The 19,751-nt window shown below is 40.1% G+C and overlaps 2 long non-coding RNA genes and 1 other non-coding gene across 3 annotated transcripts; 1 reads left to right on the top strand and 2 right to left on the bottom strand.

The window, feature by feature from the left end:
* Positions 1 to 6: 6 nt before the first annotated feature.
* On the bottom strand, positions 7 to 6,120 carry LOC127532147 (uncharacterized). The gene is made up of 3 exons (XR_007939410.1): positions 5,837 to 6,120; positions 4,015 to 5,601; positions 7 to 2,692 (listed from the first exon to the last, which is right to left on the bottom strand). It is a non-coding gene; the product is annotated as an uncharacterized LOC127532147 (long non-coding RNA).
* A 6-nt stretch (positions 6,121 to 6,126) lies between these two features.
* On the top strand, positions 6,127 to 8,611 carry LOC127532148 (uncharacterized). Its single transcript, XR_007939411.1, has 2 exons — positions 6,127 to 6,912; positions 8,241 to 8,611. It is a non-coding gene; the product is annotated as an uncharacterized LOC127532148 (long non-coding RNA).
* A 7,170-nt stretch (positions 8,612 to 15,781) lies between these two features.
* Positions 15,782 to 15,900, bottom strand: LOC127532227 (5S ribosomal RNA). The gene has a single exon (XR_007939625.1). It is a non-coding gene; the product is annotated as a 5S ribosomal RNA (ribosomal RNA).
* Positions 15,901 to 19,751: the final 3,851 nt, after the last annotated feature.

The raw sequence follows: 19,751 nt of genomic DNA, 5'->3' as shown, positions 1-19,751 counted from the left end.
CTGAACACGAAAAGGAAAAAAAAAAAACAATCTCCAAAAGATTTAAAACTCATAGACACAAGCTAATCCGTCTATGACTTTCAAAGAACATGCTAAAAACACAATGTCAAAAAGTCACACTCTTCTCCTGATCACTCATTTTGACATTTTAGCACAATTTCAAAGCCACACAAGTCACCTTCTTCATGTCACAAATGGGAGAGAACAGCAAACAATTTTAAAAATCTCACTGAAATTCGTCCCCATTCAAAATCCCCAACAGATGTTCACATTTTCAACATTTTGGTTAATTTTTGAACATTTTTTGGTGGAAAAAAATAATTCAAAATGTTTCTTGAAGAACGCTCACATAAAAATCAACCAAAATCAAGTGAATTTTGCTGGACTTTGGTTGATTTTTCTGTGAATGTTCTAAAAGAAAATATCAGAAGTTCTACTGATGTACATGTAATCATTTTAGATATTTTTAGGATTTTTTTGGAAGACTTTTACTAATTTTTTGAAAATATTTACAAGAATTTTCTTGCCAAATTTGGGGGGATTTTTTTGAAATAAAACTTTTAAGGATAAATGAAGAGGGTTAATACATCTAAAATTAGGAGGTTACATGGAAGCGAAAATCTATTTTTGAGTGAAAAACTGATTTTTTTTTAGCATATCCAGCTTATTTTAAGACACCTACGCTTAACAATGCTGGTAAAATGTAGCTGAAAATAAGTTCGCCCAACTAATTTTGAGATCTGAAGATTGTAAATATATATCATTTCACAAAATCTGACCAAGCCATTTTTCACTTGTATTGGCAGATTTTTTTCAAAAATTTCAACTTAAAAGTTCCTTGAAATAAGGTTTTTGTTTCCTGTTTTGAGAGGAGCATTTTTTCCAGCGCAGACATGCCACAAAACATCATTTCAAATGGAAACTTTCTGGCTTTAAGAAACACTCAAATAAAGTAAAAAGAAAGTAAAACATTGTGGTAATCAAGAACAATTGCTTTATCAGATCAAGCAGAGGGGAAAATGATGGAATCACTCAGTTCTGAGAAACAAATGATGGAATCACCCTGTAAATTTCCATTTCCAAAACTAACACCTGCGTCTGATTAAATGTGCTCATTAGTCTGCGGTCGAAAAGGAGCGCTCACACCTCGGAGAGCTGCTGCACCAAGCGGATCGACATGAATCACGGCTCCAACACCAGAGATGTCCGTTGAAACAAAGGAAAGGATCGTCAAATTTCTTCAAGAAGGTAAATCATCACGGAATGTTGCAAAAGATGCTGCTTGTTGTCATCTGTGTCTAAAATCTGGACCATGGGAAGGTTGTAAAAGGCAAGCATACGAGTAGACCCAGGGAGACGTCAAAGCGTCAAGACAGAAAACCTAAAGCAACGTGTCTTGAAAACAGAAAATGCAGCAAAACAAATGAGGAACCAGTGGGTGGAAACTGGAGTCAACGGGCTGAGGAAAAGCAGCAGTGGACTGTGGACGACTGGATGGAAGTCCTGTTCGGTGATGAATCGCGAATGTGCATTGGGCAAAGTGACGATGCTGGAACTTTTGTTTGGTGTTGTTCCAATGAGATTCATGAAGACGACTGCCTGAAGAAAACATGCAGATTCCCACAGTCATTGATGATGTGGGGCTGCATGTCAGGCAAAGGCACTGGGGGGATGGCTGTCATCACGTCTTCAATAAATGCACAAGTTTACGTTGACATTTTGGACACTTTCCTTATTCCATGGATTGAAAGGATGTTTGGGGACGATGAAGACATTTGTCAAGACGATGACGCATCTGAGAGCCACAGAGCAAAAACTGTGAAAACTGTCCTTGAAGAAAGACACATGAGGTCAATGTTGTGGCCTGCAGATAGTCCGGATCTCAATCCAACTGAAAATCTGTGGTGGAAACTGAAGGAAATGGTCCATGACAAGGCTCCAACCTGCAAAGCTGATCTGGCAACAGCAACCAGAGAAAGTTGGAGCCACATTGATGAAGAGTTCTGAAGAGTCACTCGTTAAGTCCTCAGAGACCGCAAGCTGTTAGGAAAGCCAGAAGTGGTGCAACAAAGTCCCGGGTATTGTCTTGGAGTGTTTTTCTTTTTGTTTGCTTGTTTGTTTTTCATGATTCCATATTTTTTTCCTCTGCTTGATCTAAAAAAAGCAGTTGTTATTGACTACCAAAGCATTTAGGTTCAATCTTTCAAGCCCAAAAAACCACCAGCTGTTGTCTTTAGAAAAAAAAGACACCGTTTACCAGTGTCACAAACTGTAAAAACAGAAGGAACCGTTGGATTTTTCAACCTTCTGATGGGACTTGGACTAGTCATCTGTGATGTTCAGTTCCATCAGGAGAATCACCCAAATCTAAGCTGAACATCGTGATATTTCATGGAAATCTATTTATTCTGCATTTTAAAAAGAGTCAACAAAAATGAACCAGATAGCTCCAAACAAATGACCTCCAGTCCTAGTTGAAGACATAAAGTGGGATCTGGAGGGAAGCTGTCGGTGTGAACGTGTCGGCTCTCTGGTTAACTCGCCTGCTTGCGTCTCCATCCTGACGCTGCTCTGCTGGACCGGAGCTCCTGGACCGGCCGGGTGGACCTTCCTTCACACGCCTTCCCAGTGGGAGTGATTCTGAGTCGGCCTCTGAGGATTCTGAGGAGAAGCTACAGGGCCACATGAGACACTGTGAGGAGACAAAGCAGAAATGATTCACACACCAGACATGAAGAAAAGAAAACATCAGAGAGTGTAAAATACAATGAGTCCTAAACATCACTGGTGATGAAGCTGGAGGCAGAAAAACTGAAAGAAAAACTGCTTCAACAACCTTTTTGCTCCAGAATGTGGAAGAGACTTTATTTCTGGAGAATCTCGTCCAAAGTTGGATTTATTGAAATGTGTTTTAATTTTCAACACGTAAAAGAAGAGGAAGATCTGAGTTTTTGGAGCTGCAAGCAAACTCATCTCATTCTTCTACCTCCTTTGTATCACCATAGAATCTGAACACAGAAACTCATCCAGACACTAAAGCCCCAAGACTGGCAATAAGTCTATTAATCAGTTCAAATAACAATTCTACATTTGTTCTTTACTCGCTCCCAAAACCGTTCCAGCAGCTGAAGGAATGAAACCGAAAGCGTCTGACAACCATCACAATGAGACTTAACGTGAGATTCGTCACATAATTACTGGTTTTGTGAGCAGCACAAAAGAACGGCATCTGATGAATGATATTTAAAGTGACTTTTCAATCTAAAATAAGGAAATCTACATCTACACAGCTGATACACGAAGGGACATTAAGGAGCAGATCAGCCACACTTTCACACAGTCTGCATGTGGAGTTCCACACCACATGACAGTCAGCTTACTTATGGTTTTCAATCATAGTTTTATGTCTTGCAGCCAGAAGAACACAGCTGAGAACATGTCCTTTAAACACAACATCCAGCTGGAATCAGAATCTGAGCTACTTGTGAGCTGATAATTTGGTAGGAATATTGTTCATCCTGTTAACATTCACACAGTCTGCACTTTCTGCAGCTTTTCCTCCTTCAGCTGCTGCAGCTGCGTCACTGTCAGTCTGTGTCAGGACTTTATCATCTTTCTGCTTCTCTAATGTCATCGTTTGCTCTTCATTTGTAAAACGGGACACTTTGGCTCCGGTACTGTAACGGTCCTGATGATACTGGGACTAAATATGTGCTCTGCATGGATCATCTGCTTTTAAAATGACGCAGCAGCAAACATCACAACAAAGAGCCACTCAGAGAGAATCTTCAACTCATTCACTTTAAAACCAGCAGCAGCTTCTGCTGAAGCCTCAAATTACAACTTGAAGCTTTGAAAGTCTGGAATCATTATTTGATGTCAACTCCAACTCTGGATCTTTTCTCTCCTCTCTTTGTAATTCTTCAGGTCTCTACCTCACTATGCTCTGCGCTGTCAGATGACAAATGTTGGGAATTTGCTCAGAATTAATCAAAGTGAATTGATTGAGCTCACCTGGATTCAGTGTCCTGCATCCTGGATCTGGAGCCACTGTACAGCCACAACAGAAACAACAACAAACCAGCGTCAGCTGCAGCTGATCCACCTCCACTTTCTCACCAACAGCCTCAATCCACAGCAGGAGGCGCCACCTGGTGGTCGGAGGAGGAACCAACAAACAGAAAACTCCTGCAGATGTGGAGGCAAAATTAGTTCGGTCAATGTGAGAGAGCCTCTCATGTTCACAGATGGAGCTGAAACGTCATGGCAGAAGTTGGGAACTGATCAGTGGCGGCTGGTGATTTTTTTCTCTTGGGCGGGGCGCACTTAATTTACCAAACCAAATAGCCGAGTCGGCAACGCCGGAATACAAGAATTGATGTAAATTAAGTTCACAGCCATTTGATGTGCTATTACTATGCACCACTAGGAGGGTACACCTAAGCACTACTGCTGAGTCAAATAGACAATTAAATGCACGTAAATGTTACCAGCTGGTGAATTTGAATTTATCTCCCGTGTTTGATCTGATTTGCTCCAGATAAGGTGTAATTGGTACACACAAACCCTTAAAATCTCCTTTTCTATAATTAAAAAAATTAAGAATGTATAAATATGCATCTATTTTTTACTTCAAAAGTAAAAAAAAGAAACCATTCATTTTTCCAGCTTCAGAGTGCCAAGTGCTTCTTCTGTCAACAACATATTTATATTTACATACTCAAATAAACAAAAACAAATCCATACCTGTGAAACCAACAAACATTGGACATTTTGTTAAAAAAAACCTAACTAAAAGGTTTAAAGCAGACAGTGCTTCTGTGAGCTAACTTTTACATTAACAACCTGACACGACAATGAGAAAACAGCAAATCTGCATATTTAAGATCAAAGCAATAAAAATTTGTCACTTTGCCTGAAAAAAAAATACTGAAACCATTAGGCATTATACTATGTATAACTGTGCATGTGACAAATAAAACCTGTCTTATCTTAGGCTTTGAGCCCAAAGTGCTTCTGTCAACTAACATTTAATATTTACAATGAAAATAAAGAAAAACAGGAGTTCCTCAGACTTCAGAACATATGAAAATCAACAGGCTTTCAATCTAAAGTGCCACTTGTGTCAACTAATATTTCTATTCACATTAATAAATGACAAAAAAGTAAATCCTCACATTTTAGAGATTAAAGCCAGCACCTCCTCATCTGTGCTCTCTGCTGCCACCCCATGGCCGGTGGTGTGTAAAGCGATCAGAGGGAGACAGGCTGTCTCCCTCTGATCGCTCAGCAGGGCGCGGTCATCCTGTACGAACTGCGCATGTCAAAGTTATAACGAGAGTCAATGGGGAAAGATCAGTGCGCCCCGGCCGGACATGACATTTCTAATGTGACTTTTTATTACAAATTATACATTTTAGTAACTATCTACAGGCTGTATTATCCAGTTTGCTTGTTAAAAAACATATGACATACATGTAAATGTTATTTTAAAAACGTTTTATTAAAGGAAGGACTGTGACTCGACATGATGTGAGACAGAGGGGGCGGCCCCCGAGCACCCTCTATTGACCAGCTGCCCCTGGAACTGATTTGTTCACCCTGGAAGATAAAAAAAAATCTGTTACTAGTAGACTTCTCTAGGAATATAGAGATTGCTCAGCTCAGCCCAACTATCTCTGCCAATGTCATTGTGCATTTACAGTCAATATTTGCACGTCATAGAATACCAGAGACACTGATCACAGACAATGGCCCACAGTTTGTATGTCAGGAAATGAAATACTTTGCAAATGAATACTGTTTGGAGCATGTACCAGTAGTCCCTGGTACTCACAAGTCACAGGTAGAGAGCCATACAAACAGTCAAAAACCTCCTCAAGACAGCCAGTGATCCATGCAGAGCACTACTGACTGACAGAACCACAGCGCTGGCAAATGGCTACAGCCCGGCACAGCTTCTCATGGGACGCAGACTCCGTACCACCTTGTCTATGCTAGAGGCCTTACAGCCAGCCTGTATCTGCAGCAAAGGCGTCACGTGGAGAAAGAGAGAAGGATGAGACAAACAGAATGTTTCAACAAAAGACACAGAACGAGAGATTTGGACAAACTGTTACCTGGACACTCAGCTTGGATTACAGATGAAAAGCACAGGACACAGTGAAATCTGTCCAACAAACTCCACAGTGCGCTGTCGTTAGTGGACCACAGGGGACGATCAGAAGGAACCGCAGTCATCTCGTACCTATACCCACACCAGAGATTCAGAATGAGCCACAAATGAATGAAAAGAACACTCCTACAGAGACTGTTTGAGTCAAAAGCACAACAAACACCAGATGTTGTCCGAAACAGGTCTGGTAGAGAGGTGATAAAACCAAAAAAGTCTAAATCTGTAAAAGTTATCCATTAATATTTCTCATATGCTGAGTTTAAATTCTAAACATTGACCTAAAAATACAATACAGGATTCTTTTGCATAAAAACGTGACATAATTCATGGAATAATTGTTTAAAAAGAAAAACAAGAATGTTATGGGATTGTAGAAATGTAAATGAATTATATTTGCCCTAATATAGTTAGTTAACCAATGTGAAGTGAGACTATTTGATATTCTAAATGTATTTTTGTGTTTGCAGCTAAGAAGCCAACAAATAAGCTGCTGCTCATTCACTGGACACAGCTGGAAACTAAAACTTCTCTGGATTTTACTGTTTCTGCCTCCACGTCTGCAGGAGTTTTCTGTTTGTTGGTTCCTCCTCCGACCACCAGGTGGCGCCTCCTGCTGTGGATTGAGGCTGTTGGTGAGAAAGTGAAGGTGGATCAGCTGCAGCTGACGCTGGTTTGTTGTTGTTTCTGTTGTGGCTGTACAGTGGCTCCAGATCCAGGATGCAGGACACTGAATCCAGGTGAGCTCAATCAATTCACTTTGATTAATTTTGAGCAAATTCCCAACATTTGTCATCTGACAGCGCAGAGCATAGTGAGGTAGAGACCTGATGGATTACAAAGAGAGGAGAGAAAAGATCCAGAGTTGGAGTTGACATCAAATCATGATTCCAGACTTTCAAAGCTCCAAGTTGTAATTTGAGGCTTCAGCAGAAGCTGCTGCTGGTTTTAAAGTGAATGAGTTGAAGATTCTCTCTGAGTGGCTCTTTGTTGTGATGTTTGCTGCTGCGTCATTTTAAAAGCAGATGATCCATGCAGAGCACATATTTAGTCCCAGTATCATCAGGACCGTGACAGTACCGGAGCCAAAGTGTCCCGTTTTACAAATGAAGAGCAAACGATGACATTAGAGAAGCAGAAAGATGATAAAGTCCTGACACAGACTGACAGTGACGCAGCTGCAGCAGCTGAAGGAGGGAAAGCTGCCGAAAGTGCAGACTGTGTGAATGTTAACAGGATGAACAATATTCCTACCAAATTATCAGCTCACATGTAGCTCAGATTCTGATTCCAGCTGGATGTTGTGTTTAAAGGACATGTTCTCAGCTGTGTTCTTCTGGCTGTAAGACATAAAACTATGATTGAAAGTCATAAGCAAGCTGACTGTCATGTGGTGTGGAACTCCACATGCAGACTGTGTGAAAGTGTGGCTGATCTGCTCCTTAATGTCCCTTCGTCTATCAGCTGTGTAGATGTAGGTTTCCTTATTTTAGATTGAAAAGTCACTTTAAATATCATCATTCATCAGATGCCGTTCTTTCATGCTGCTCACAAAACCAGTAATTATGTGACGAATCTCACGTTAAGTCTCATTGTGATGGTTGTCAGTCGCTTTCGGTTTCATTCCTTCAGCTGCTGGAACGGTTTTGGGAGCGAGTAAAGAACAAATGTAGAATTGTTATTTGAACTGATTAATAGACTTATTGCCAGTCTTGGGGCTTTAGTGTCTGGATGAGTTTCTGTGTTCAGATTCTATGGTGATACAAAGGAGGTAGAAGAATGAGATGAGTTTGCTTGCAGCTCCAAAAACTCAGATCTTCCTCTTCTTTTACGTGTTGAAAATTAAAACACATTTCAATAAATCCAACTTTGGACGAGATTCTCCAGAAATAAAGTCTCTTCCACATTCTGGAGGAAAACGGTTGTTGAGGCGGTTTTTGTTTGAGTTTTTCTGCCTCCAGCTTCATCACCAGTGATGTTTAGGACTCATTACTGTATTTTACGCTCTCTGATGTTTTCTTTTCTTCATGTCTGGTGTGTGAATCATTTCTGCTTTGTCTCCTCACAGTGTCTCATGTGGCCCTGCAGCTTCTCCTCAGAATCCTCAGAGGCCGACTCAGAATCACTCCCACTGGGAAGACGTGTGAAGGAAGGTCCACCCGGCCGGTCCAGGAGCTCCGGTCCAGCAGAGCAGCGTCAGGATGGAGACGCAAGCAGGCGAGTTAACCAGAGAGCCGACACGTTCACACCGACAGCTTCCCTCCAGATCCCACTTTATGTCTTCAACTAGGACTGGAGGTCATTTGTTTGGAGCTAAACTCTGCTGGGTTCTTCTGTAGTCCATCCTTTTAATGAAGTGACAAAGTTCTTCACAAAATGAAATGGAACAATCACAAAATGATTAGAATGAGAAAACCAGATTAAAACTATTTGATTCAATCTGGTTCATTTTTGTTGACTCTTTTTAAAATGCAGAATAAATAGATTTCCATGAAATATCACGATGTTCAGCTTAGATTTGGGTGATTCTCCTGATGGAACTGAACATAACAGATGACTAGTCCAAGTCCCATCAGAAGGTTGAAAAATCCAACGGTTCCTTCTGTTTTTACAGTTTGTGACACTGGTAAACGGTGTCTTTTTTTCTAAAGGCAACAGCTGGTGGTTTTTTGGGCTTGAAAGATTGAACCTAAATGCTTTTCTTCAACAAACTGCTGAGCTGCTGCACAGTGAAATCTCTGAGTGGAGCTCAGGATGAAACCCTCAGAGCTGTTTTACATATGGTAGACACTTAGACGAAGCAGCAAATGTGTTGGAAAGGAGTTCTGTTCTCAAAGATGTTTTAGCAGACAGGACTTTTCCAACAGATAAAGACTTGTACAGCCCTGGGCAAAGGTGATGGAATCACCGGTCCTGGAGGACGTTCATTCACTTTTTTCATTTTGGAGAAAAAAAAAGCACATCACAGACATGCCACAAAACTAGAGTCATTTAAAATGGAAACATTCTGGCTTTAAGAAACACTAAAAGTAATCAAGACAAAAAAATTGTGGTAGTCAATAACAACTGCTTTTTTTAGATCAAGCAGAGGAAAAAAATATGGAATCATGAAAAATAAACAAAGAAACAAAAAGAAAAACACTCCAAGATACCACCAGCACTTTGTTGCACCACTTCTGGCTTTTCAAACAGCTTGCGGTCTCTGAGGACTTAACAAGTGACTCTTCAGAACTCTTCATCAATGTGGTTCCAACTTTCTCTGGTTGCTGTTGCCAGATCAGCTTTGCAGGTTGGAGTCTTGTCATGGACCATTTCCTTCAGTTTCCACCACAGATTTTCAGTTGGATTGAGATCCGGACTATCTGCAGGCCACGACATTGACCTCATGTGTCTTTCTTCAAGGACAGTTTTCACAGTTTTTGCTCTGTGGCTCTAAGATGCATCATCGTCTTGAAAAATGTCGTCATCGTCCCCAAACATCCTTTCAATCAATGGAATAAGGAAAGTGTCCAAAATGTTAACGTAAACTTGTGCATTTATTGAAGACATGACAGCCATCTCCCCCATGCCTTTGCCTGACATGCAGCCCCACATCATCAATGACTGTGGGAATCTGCATGTTTTCTTCAGGCAGTCGTCTTCATGAATCTCATTGCAACGACACCAAACAAAAGTTCCAGCATCGTCACCTTGTCCGATGCACATTCGCGATTCATCACCGAATAGGACTTCCATCCAGTCGTCCACAGTCCACCGTTGCTTTTCCTCAGCCCGTTGTAACCTTGTTTTGTTTTGCTTAGGTGTTAACGATGGCTTTCGTTTTGCTTTTCCGTATGCAAATCCCTTTTCTTTTAGGCGCTTTCTTACAGTTCGGTCACAGACAATGACTCCAGTTTCCCCCATTGGTTCCTCATTTGTTTTGCTGCATTTTCTGTTTTCAAGACACGTTGCTTTAGGTTTTCTGTCTTGACGCTTTGACGTCTTCCTGGGTCTGCCAGTATGCTTGCCTTTTACAACCTTCCCATGGTCCAGATTTTAGACACAGATGACAACAAGCAGCATCTTTTGCAACATTCCGTGATGATTTACCTTCTTGAAGAAATTTGACGATCCTTTCCTTTGTTTCAACAGACATCTCTGGTGTTGGAGCCGTGATTCATGTCGATCCGCTTGGTGCAGCAGCTCTCCGAGGTGTGAGCGCTCCTTTTGGACCGCAGACTAATGAGCACATTTAATCAGATGCAGGTGTTAGTTTTGGAAATGGACATTTACAGGGTGATTCCATCATTTGTTCCTCAGAACTGAGTGATTCCATCATTTTCCCCTCTGCTTGATCTGATAAAGCAATTGTTCTTGATTACCACAATTTTTTTCTTTCTTTTTTCTTTCTTTGAGTGTTTCTTAAAGCCAGAAAGTTTCCATTTGAAATGACTTTAGTTTTGTGGCATGTCTGCGCTGGAAAAAATGCTCCTCTCAAAACAGGAAACAAAAAACCTTATTTCAAGGAACTTTTAAGTTGAAATAAATGAAAAAATCTGCCAATACAACAAGTGAAAAATGGCTTGGTCAGATTTTGTGAAATGATATATATTTACAATCTTCAGATCTCAAAATTAGTTGGGCAAACTTATTTTCAGCTACATTTTACCAGCATTGTTAAGCTCAGGTGTCTTAAAATAAGCTAGATATGCTAAAAAAGTTTTTCACTCAAAAATAGATTTTCGCTTTCATGTAGCCTCCGAATTTGAGACGTATTAACCCTCTTCATTTCTCTTTAAAAGTTTTATTTCAAAAAAATCCCCCCAAATTTGGCAAGAAAATTCTTGTAAATATTTTCAAAAAATTAGTAAAAGTCTTCCAAAAAAATTCTAAAAATATTTAAAATGATTACATGTACATCAGTAGAACTTCTGATATTTTCTTTTAGAACGTTTAGAGAAAAATCAACCAAAATCCAGCGAAATTCACTTGAACGTTCTTAAAGAAACATTTTTAATTATTTTTTTCCACCAAAAAATTTTCAAAAATGTTGAAAATGTGAACATCTGTTGGGGATTTTGAATGGGGACGAATTGCAGCGAGGTTTTTAAAATTGATTGTTTGCTGTTCTCAACCATTTGTGACATGAAGAAGGTGACTTGTGTGGCTTTGAAATTGTGCTAAAATGTCAAAATGAGTGATCAGGAGAAGAGTGTGACTTTTTGAATTGTGTTTTTTTAGCATGTTCTTTAAAACTCATAGACAGATTAGCTTGTGTTTATGAGTTTTAAATCTTTTGGAGATTGTTTTTTTTTTTCTTCGTGTTCAGGTGATCTCCTTGTGGAATAGAAGAAAACCCTATATGTAAGCATGAAGTGCCTGCAGTCCAGAGGTAGTGGCAGTGGTTGTGGTCCTGGAGAGCAGGGTTCGATACCCTACCCTGGTGAAACTTTTTCTTAATTTTTGGCCAAAAATAGGGGAAAAAAATGCAAAAAAATAAAACCTACACCGTCGATTCTTCCCTCCCATCTTCTCCCCCTTCCCGTCCCATCTTCCTTCAGGTCTGTCTCACCCTCATTTTCTCTGTCACCTAATTGCATTTCCAGACTTTAATTCCATTTGTGTTACTCCTTGGTTCCAGTTGTCATATACCCATTTGTGTTACTCCTTGTTTCCTAGACTTTTGTTCCAGTTGTTGTTTCTCCCATTTGTGTTACTCCTCATTTGTGTTCAGTCCTTGGATTTGAACCGGCGACGCTCCGCATCTGAGTCCACTGCCGTACCTCTTGGCTATTGTCTTCGGTACTGACTTACAGCTTTAGTTTCATTTTATCACATAAAGCCTAGTACTGAATATGTCCAAAAAGGTTCTCAATCAGGACTTGAACCATGGATCTTCCATATGACAGCCACAGAACTTATATCTACGCTACCTTTCACACAAGATGTCTGGTAGAGTTTGTGTTAATGATGGTACCAAGAGGTTCTCAGTCAGCCAAAAGACAGAAAAAGCCTCAAGCTGGATTTGAACCAAGAACCTTCTGGTACAGAAGCACAGAACTTACCACTGCACCATACTTCTTACCAGGTGTAGCTCTGAGTTTTCTCAAATGATGGTACAAAGTAGTATTAAAGAGGTCAAAGTACAAATAAATAATCTGGAGGGGGACTTGAACCATGGACCTTCAACATTAGAGGCATATAACTCACCTATGCACCACCTCTCTTACGAGGGCCAGCTTTTCAATTTTTGTTGTAATGATGGTACCAAGTAGCCTAGCCGCACGAGACAACCCACGGCAACGAATTTAATTGTCTGCCAGGGTCGACAACAAAAACGACAACAGTCGTTGAGCTCCATTAGCACCGACTCTGAATAATCTTTCTGTTAACATGTCTGTAATATACTTGAGCTTCACCCATTGACTGTATAAATAAGGCTTCAACGAACTCCCGCATCCTCTGATTTCCGGCGCTCTTGGAACTACGTCAGCCTGTTCGTTGCGCTGATTGGTTGTATACCTACCCAATTGCTGCAGAGTGATTTGAAAGACAACCTTTTAGCCCGCCTCCCTCCCTGTCGACAGTTCCGAGACCCTTGCGTCTTCAGACCTGGGTCTAGCGCGGCTAGGCTAGGTACCAAGAGGTTCTCAAGAAGCCAAAGAACTAAAAGAGTCTTCATGCTGGATTTAAACCATAAGCCTCCTGAACAAGAAGCACAGAACTTATCTCTGCACCATCTGTCTTAGAAAGTGTAGCTCTTAGTTTTCTTAAATGATGGTACAAAGAAGTATTAAAGAGGACAATGGACAAATAAAAAAAGGTCCTGAGAGGGATTTGAATCATAAACCTTTGACATGAGAGGCATAAAATTTACCTGTGCACTAACCATCCCAGATGCTAAAGCCGTAACTATGCTTAAATGATGGTACCAGTAAAGAGCGGAGCGGGCAAAGGATAGACAAAAGGTCTGAAGGGAGATTTCAACCACAAACCTTCAACATGAGAGACACAAAGCTTATCTGTGCACCATCTTTCCCACAAAAATCGGCTCTAACTTTGCTTAAATAGTGGAACAAATTAATATTTGTGCAGACAAAGTACAAGTCAGTGTCCTTGGGGGGATTTGAACCACATACTTTCAACATGAGAGGCACAATACTTACCTCCGCACCAACTTTCCCACAAGCTGCATCACTAACGATGCTTAAATGATGGTGCCAATTAGTATCGGTGAGGACAAGTCCCAATGAGAGGGCCTCATGGGTTTTTTCACCATAAACCGCCAACAAAAGAGGCTCAAATCCTATCTCTGCACCATGATCCGTACAAGGTCTCTGAGTTTGTTTTAATGATGGTACCAAGAGGTTCTCAATAAACCAAAAGGACTTTCAGCTGGATTTAAAGGAAGAACTTCCTTTGCAAGAGGCACAGTACATATCTCTGCACCATCTTTCTTGCAAAGTTCATGCTTGAGTTTCTTCTTGTGATGGTACAAAGAGGTTTTCATGAGGACAAAGTACAGAAGCTGGATTTGAACAGTCAACCTCCCGCACAAGGAACCATAAGACTTTCCTCTACCCCACAACATCTTGTACTTGTTCCTGCTCTAGTTTCTTCCTATAGTGGTACCAGGAAGATTGTAGAGGACAAACTTCAAAATGTTTCCGAAGATTGGACTTGAACCAGCAACCTTCAAAATGAAGGAGTTGTAGCATCTCCACTAAATCACCAACTCGACTGGTTGAGCACCTCAACGTATCGTTGCCTTGGAGAGTCTGACGGTCTGAATCTTGTGTTTGTTTTATTTATACATTGTTGCTTGACTTGAAATGGAGAAGTATTCATAAACGGCAAAGTTTGCTTGGATTAGATCCAGAGATCTTTTGAGTAAAAGTCAGCTTGTTTAAGCTCTGGACTATCGGATCAAACCGTAACGGCTGAATCTGGTGTCCAGTCTTTGTGGTCCATCCTCCACACCTGCGTGTCACGGTGAAGCTACGATGGAGCTGCATGATTGATAAGATAAACTTTATTCATCCTGCAGGAGATTTTTTGCTCCAGTACAATATAATCAATAAAGGTTAGTGAAATATACACAATTACACAGAGGTCAGTAGTAAAACAGAAATAAAAACAAGAATACAAAGTACAAAATGCAAAGTGTCTCAGTGTTTGTGTGAAGTGTCTTAGCGGATGCCAAGGAATAGTGTCTAAAAAATAAAATAGAAAATAAAATAACAAACTTCCTAAATGTAAACTGTAGCAAGAACAAGAAACGGATAAACAGGAAGTGAATTGAATACAAAAGTAAACAGATGTAGGCTTTGGAAATATTGAACAATGGTAATACAGATCGTGAGACGATCAAGGAAAAGTGTGATGATGCTGCACATGGAAATAAGTCCGTTGATCATGTATCCCTCCTGCAGAAGAGGGAGGAAGCGTACAGTCTGATTTCCACAGGTAGGAAAGACCTCCTGTGTGGTTCTGTGGTGCGTCTCAGTGGTCTCAGTGTGTGACTGAAGGAGCTCTGACAGGACGTCAGCGTGGCATGCAGGGGGTGAGAGGTGTTGTCCGTGATGCTGAGCAGCTTCCTCAGCATCTGACGTCTCCACCACAGACTCCAGCTCAACCCCCAGGATAGAGCCAGCTCTCCTGATGAGACTGTTAAGTCTGTTAGTGTCGGCTGCCTTCAGCCTGCAAACTGCAGCGTGGAAGCGGACGCTGGAGACCACCGAGCGATAAAACATCTGCAGCATGTTTCTGCACGCATCCGGCACGGTTGTTTAAGAACTGAGAAGCTCCTCACTGCATCAGCTAGGATTAAAGAAGTTGTTGCAGCTGAAACACATTCATCACTGCAGTAATTATCCAATGGAAGGCTCTTACCTATTTGCTGCATTAAATCCAGGTGGGGACTTTCTTTTGGCCAGGCAGTCTGTCTGTCTATCTATCTATCTAACAGTTGACTAGTAGTTTGCTACACTTGTGGATCCAGCAGCAGCCTCCACATGTATTTATTTTTTCTTCTATTATGAATAAGGAATGACTTTTGGATCAAGATGCAAACAGACTCTGACAAACTACAAATGCAACTGTGGAAGTGAACCGGTACCTGGCTGATGTCCTCTGGAAACAAGTGCAGAGCCGCTGACATACTGGACCACCCACAACACTGTTTACCCAAACCTGTGTAATGTAGCCAAACATTTCCTGTGTACCCCAGCCTCATCTGTGCCGTGTGAACGGGTTTTTTTCCGAGGCTGGGGAAATAGTCTGTAAAAGAACAAACTGCTCACGTCCAAAAACTGTGGCTAAACTGTTTCTTAATAAAAACTGATGACCAGTTCCATAAGCACACCCTCTTTACCAATGAACCCCAAGACGTACTACCAAAATCCATCAAATAATCTGTATTTTTGTCTGGACTGCACTTGATTTTATTGACCACTAGATGTCCTACTGGAGCTCTGTGTGTCATTGAAGCCTCCAGTAATGAAGCATGTTTTGAACAAAGTGTGTAAGCTTCAGCAAAGCCTCAATCAGTCATCACTACAAAAAGACAGCAGAAGCTGTGTCCAGTGAATGAGCAGCAGAGTCCTGTTGAGGTTGTGAGGAGAAGTAAAAAGCTTACAGCACCTGGTATTCCCAGGCGGTCTCCCATCCAAGTACTAACCAGGCCCGACCCTGCTTAGCTTCCGAGATCAGACGAGATCGGGCGTATTCAGGCTGGTATGGCCGTAAGCGACAACCTCACGAACAAACCACAATTTTATAGATGTTGTGACAAGACATGCTGTTTTTTCTTTGACTTTGTGGAGCTTCTTCAGCCTGAAATAAACACTTAAATTGAATGAACACGTCCTTTTCAAGAGCCTGTCTGTGTGACTGTGTTGTCCATGATGTGATTTATTGTCTCTGACGTGTTTCTGTGTCTCCAAAGTTTTCATGTTGGGCTCAAGGTGAAGCTACAACCAATACCTTGTTGTGTAACAGCGGCTCTTTACTGCTGCAGACATGGAGGCAGAATCAGTTCACTTGATGTCTTTAAAAACCCAGAGAGGTTTCAGTTGACAGCAGTGTCCAGTGAATGAGCAGCAGAGTCCTGCTGAGGTTGTGAGGAGAAGTAAAAAACTTACAGCACTTTGTATTCCCAGGAGGTCTCCCATCCACGTACTAACCAGGCCTGACCCTGCTTCGTAGTGACGCTACAAGATGTGTTGAGTCTTCTCAGCATGTGTTGAGCAATGAAGAGGACGCTTCCAAGAAACGCGTATGGACCATAGACTGTATATAAAGGAGTACTACAAATACCTCTAAAACTTTGTGTTTTATCAAATCACTTCATTTCACAAAGTTTGAACACATGACGTTTTCTAAATGTGACCGTGCCTCCTGTCGGCTGCTATAACTCAATGCTTTGAGAGAAAATGAGGAGGATCACAGTGATCACTCCTGATGCCCGTGGATCTTTTTCTCTCCCTTCTCATGCTGGCTTCATGGTGAATCCCTCCACAACTGTTCAGCTTCATCTTTCCCACTGAGCTATGGAAAGAATCACTTCAACCTGATGGTGTGAATATGCAGGAAGTTTGATAAAATAACCTCATGTCAAAGAAAAGCACATACAAGTGCAGAATTTACAGCGAGAACAGTAAAACCAAAAATCCTGTAACAAACACGTCTTCGTAGTGAAGGCAGCAGATTTAAAATCCAGTTTCAGAAGCCAACTGCTTCTCTTTCTATAGTGTAGTTCTTCCGTTTGTCCAGCAGATGTCAGCATAACAGCAGCTATGAGGAGAGTTTTATCAAGATGTGAATATTAGAGAGCAAACAGTGAGCGGAGCTTTGGACTGAGGCAGTGCCGCAGACGACAACATCACATTTATTTAACGGCAACTGCAGTGAACACAAAGTGCAGAAGAAAAGGACATAAAAGCAGCAAAACTCCTCCCGACATGTTGAACTCGCTTTGTTTTATTCTAATTATTGTTGTCAGTTATGCTCATTTTTGGTACGTTCTTAGGATATACAAGTACTATCTCTTGCTAAAAAATCATCTTTACACCTATGCAGTATCTTTAGCAGCAACAATAGTGATAATAAACCCCTACTTCAGCAAAGAAAACAGTTAAAACATGTGTGATGCATTAAAATGAGTGGCGTCCACTGATTAAATACAGTCTTTCTGCCCTCTGAAGCAAGAGGGAAAACCCACAGGTAAAGATGTAAAACTGTCCAATAGGAGGCGCCATGACGGATTCAGGAGCTGTGACGTCATCACCGTGAGGTTTCTGAAACAGAATTGGGCCGGATTCCACTCCAGTCTCATCCATCTGTCCAAGAAGGTTAATAACAAATACATACACAAAATAAATTACTTCTTTTTTACTTCTATAATCTCTGTAGTCATACATTATTATTTAAATGGCTCATTTACAATATATATTGGTATGAATGTCGCTAAACACTACACTATTGTTCAAGCGTCAATGATGGGGCAAGAACAATAATAAAAATATTAAATACAATTAAAAGAGAAAAACAGTTTAATTTTATCGCCAACTTTTATCTTTTTAAAATGCAATTATAATAATGATCATTATATTTATTCTATAATTACACATATTATACTTCATGTTATTATTAGCAATAATAATGATTATTAATACTAATCATAATAAATAAAATAAAAAAAATACAAGATTTAATAGAATGATGTGTAATTTTTGGAACATAATATTAAGAATTATTTTTTTTATTTATATATATTATTCACTACATTAAAGCATGTATTTTTGCATTTTCATTTGTGCTTTATTGTTGTTGTTTTTTTACAATCATTCTCATCATTCCAAGTTATTTATTTTATATTTTCCATCTTTGTTTTGTATGTATTTCCACCAGTCACGTTCTTAGTTGCTCTGTGATCAACTAACCTGTTTTCAGATGTCCGTTTGAAAAGTTGTGCAGAGTAAATAAAGTTCAGAGGAAAAAAATGTTTCTACTTTATCTTTTTCCCCTCAATAATAACCACCATCAACCTTTGTTCCTTAATGTGGTTTTAGTGCCTCATTGGCAGACAGTGATGTGCTGAAGTCCTGGTTTAAGTCCTTAAGCTTATAACTGTCTGTGAATGTCCACATTTGTTGTAGAAATCTTTGGAAAGCAACATTTCAGTTTAAAATCTCCCACACTGGATGTTTTTGGGATGCAGTGGCGGCGAGTCTCCACAAGGAGGAGGTAAGTGAACGTCTAACGGTGATCCCTGCTTTTCCCATTAATTAACTATTGATGGCTGATAAACAGAATAAAAAGAGCCACTTTCCTGCGCATGTTTTCATAAATACAAACTATATTCAAAATGCTGGTTAACTGAATTCCACAACGGCATTCAGAACTACTACTTTGCGCTCAAAGAGGATTCGTGCCGGCGTGTTTCGGGATCTTCTTCCTTTCCACTCTCACTCCTGAATAGCTTCACAAATACCTGATTTTATTCACTATTACTGTCATCAAAGGAAAGAATTCCTGTGGTTGCGGGAGCTCTGCTGGCCCACATTGGCTTTTACAGGTTGACCTTTATCAGCCACTATGGAGAAATAAATAATAATAAAATAAAACATCAGCTAAATGTGTCGCAGAAAATTCATTTCAGTTTGCAGCCAGAAACCCTGACTTTCTGTTAAGGGGTCAAGAGAAAAGAGTTGCTTCATGAGGATCTTTAAAACACTCGACTGAGATTATTATATATGATTTAGAGTCATGTTTCTGAGGTCACATGCTGGTGGAGTCGTCAGGTCCAAAAATAGTCATAAAAAATCGTCCACATTTCAGACGCAGCAGAATTCTCATGTTATGTTTGTAACATATGAAAACGTCATGTTTTCTGTGTGCGCAGATTTGAGGCGGATTTAAACCTTCAGTTCAGTGAGAAAATGTCAGAAAAATCTCATTTTAGCAGCAAAACCTTCAGTTTTCTTGATTTTTTATTTTTATTTTACTGCAATAAAAGCACAGAAATGAGCTGAAAAACATTCAGAGACAGTGAGAATGTTTTTCATGAATGAGACTTGAAACATGAGAAGTGAGTGGATGTCAATTGGAAAACATTTGCCACATTCGGCACAAAATGTCCCACTAAACACAAGAAAATAGGAACTTAAACTTCTCACAGTTTTGGTTATTTTAAATAGGATTTTCTGATATTATTAATAGCAGTTGGTGAGATGGAGAACGTTAATGTGACCAGTTTGGATTTAACTCGATTTGAACAGTTGCTTTCTCATGTTATTGTTCATTTGCCAATTAATTCTGCCTTCTTAACCCTCCTGTTTTCCTCCTTTACGGGCACCAAAAAAATATTGTTTCCTTGTCTGAAAAAAAATCCAAAAATTCAGCAAAAAAAATCCCCCAAATTTCTGAAAATTTGCAAAACCTTCAAGAAGAAAATTCCAGTAACTGTTTAGAAAGTTCCCTTAAAAGATGTATTTTAAAAATCCTCCAAATTTGGCAAGAAAATTGTTGCAAATAGGTTTAAAAAGGAGTAAAAATCTTCCAAAAAAAATCCTAAAAAAATATCTAAAGTGATTACATA

This window comes from Acanthochromis polyacanthus, chromosome 22, assembly GCF_021347895.1.
Source record: "Acanthochromis polyacanthus isolate Apoly-LR-REF ecotype Palm Island chromosome 22, KAUST_Apoly_ChrSc, whole genome shotgun sequence".
NCBI lineage: Eukaryota > Metazoa > Chordata > Actinopteri > Pomacentridae > Acanthochromis > Acanthochromis polyacanthus.
Note: the sequence above shows the minus strand (reverse complement) of the source record. Positions and strands in the feature narration are given on the sequence as shown.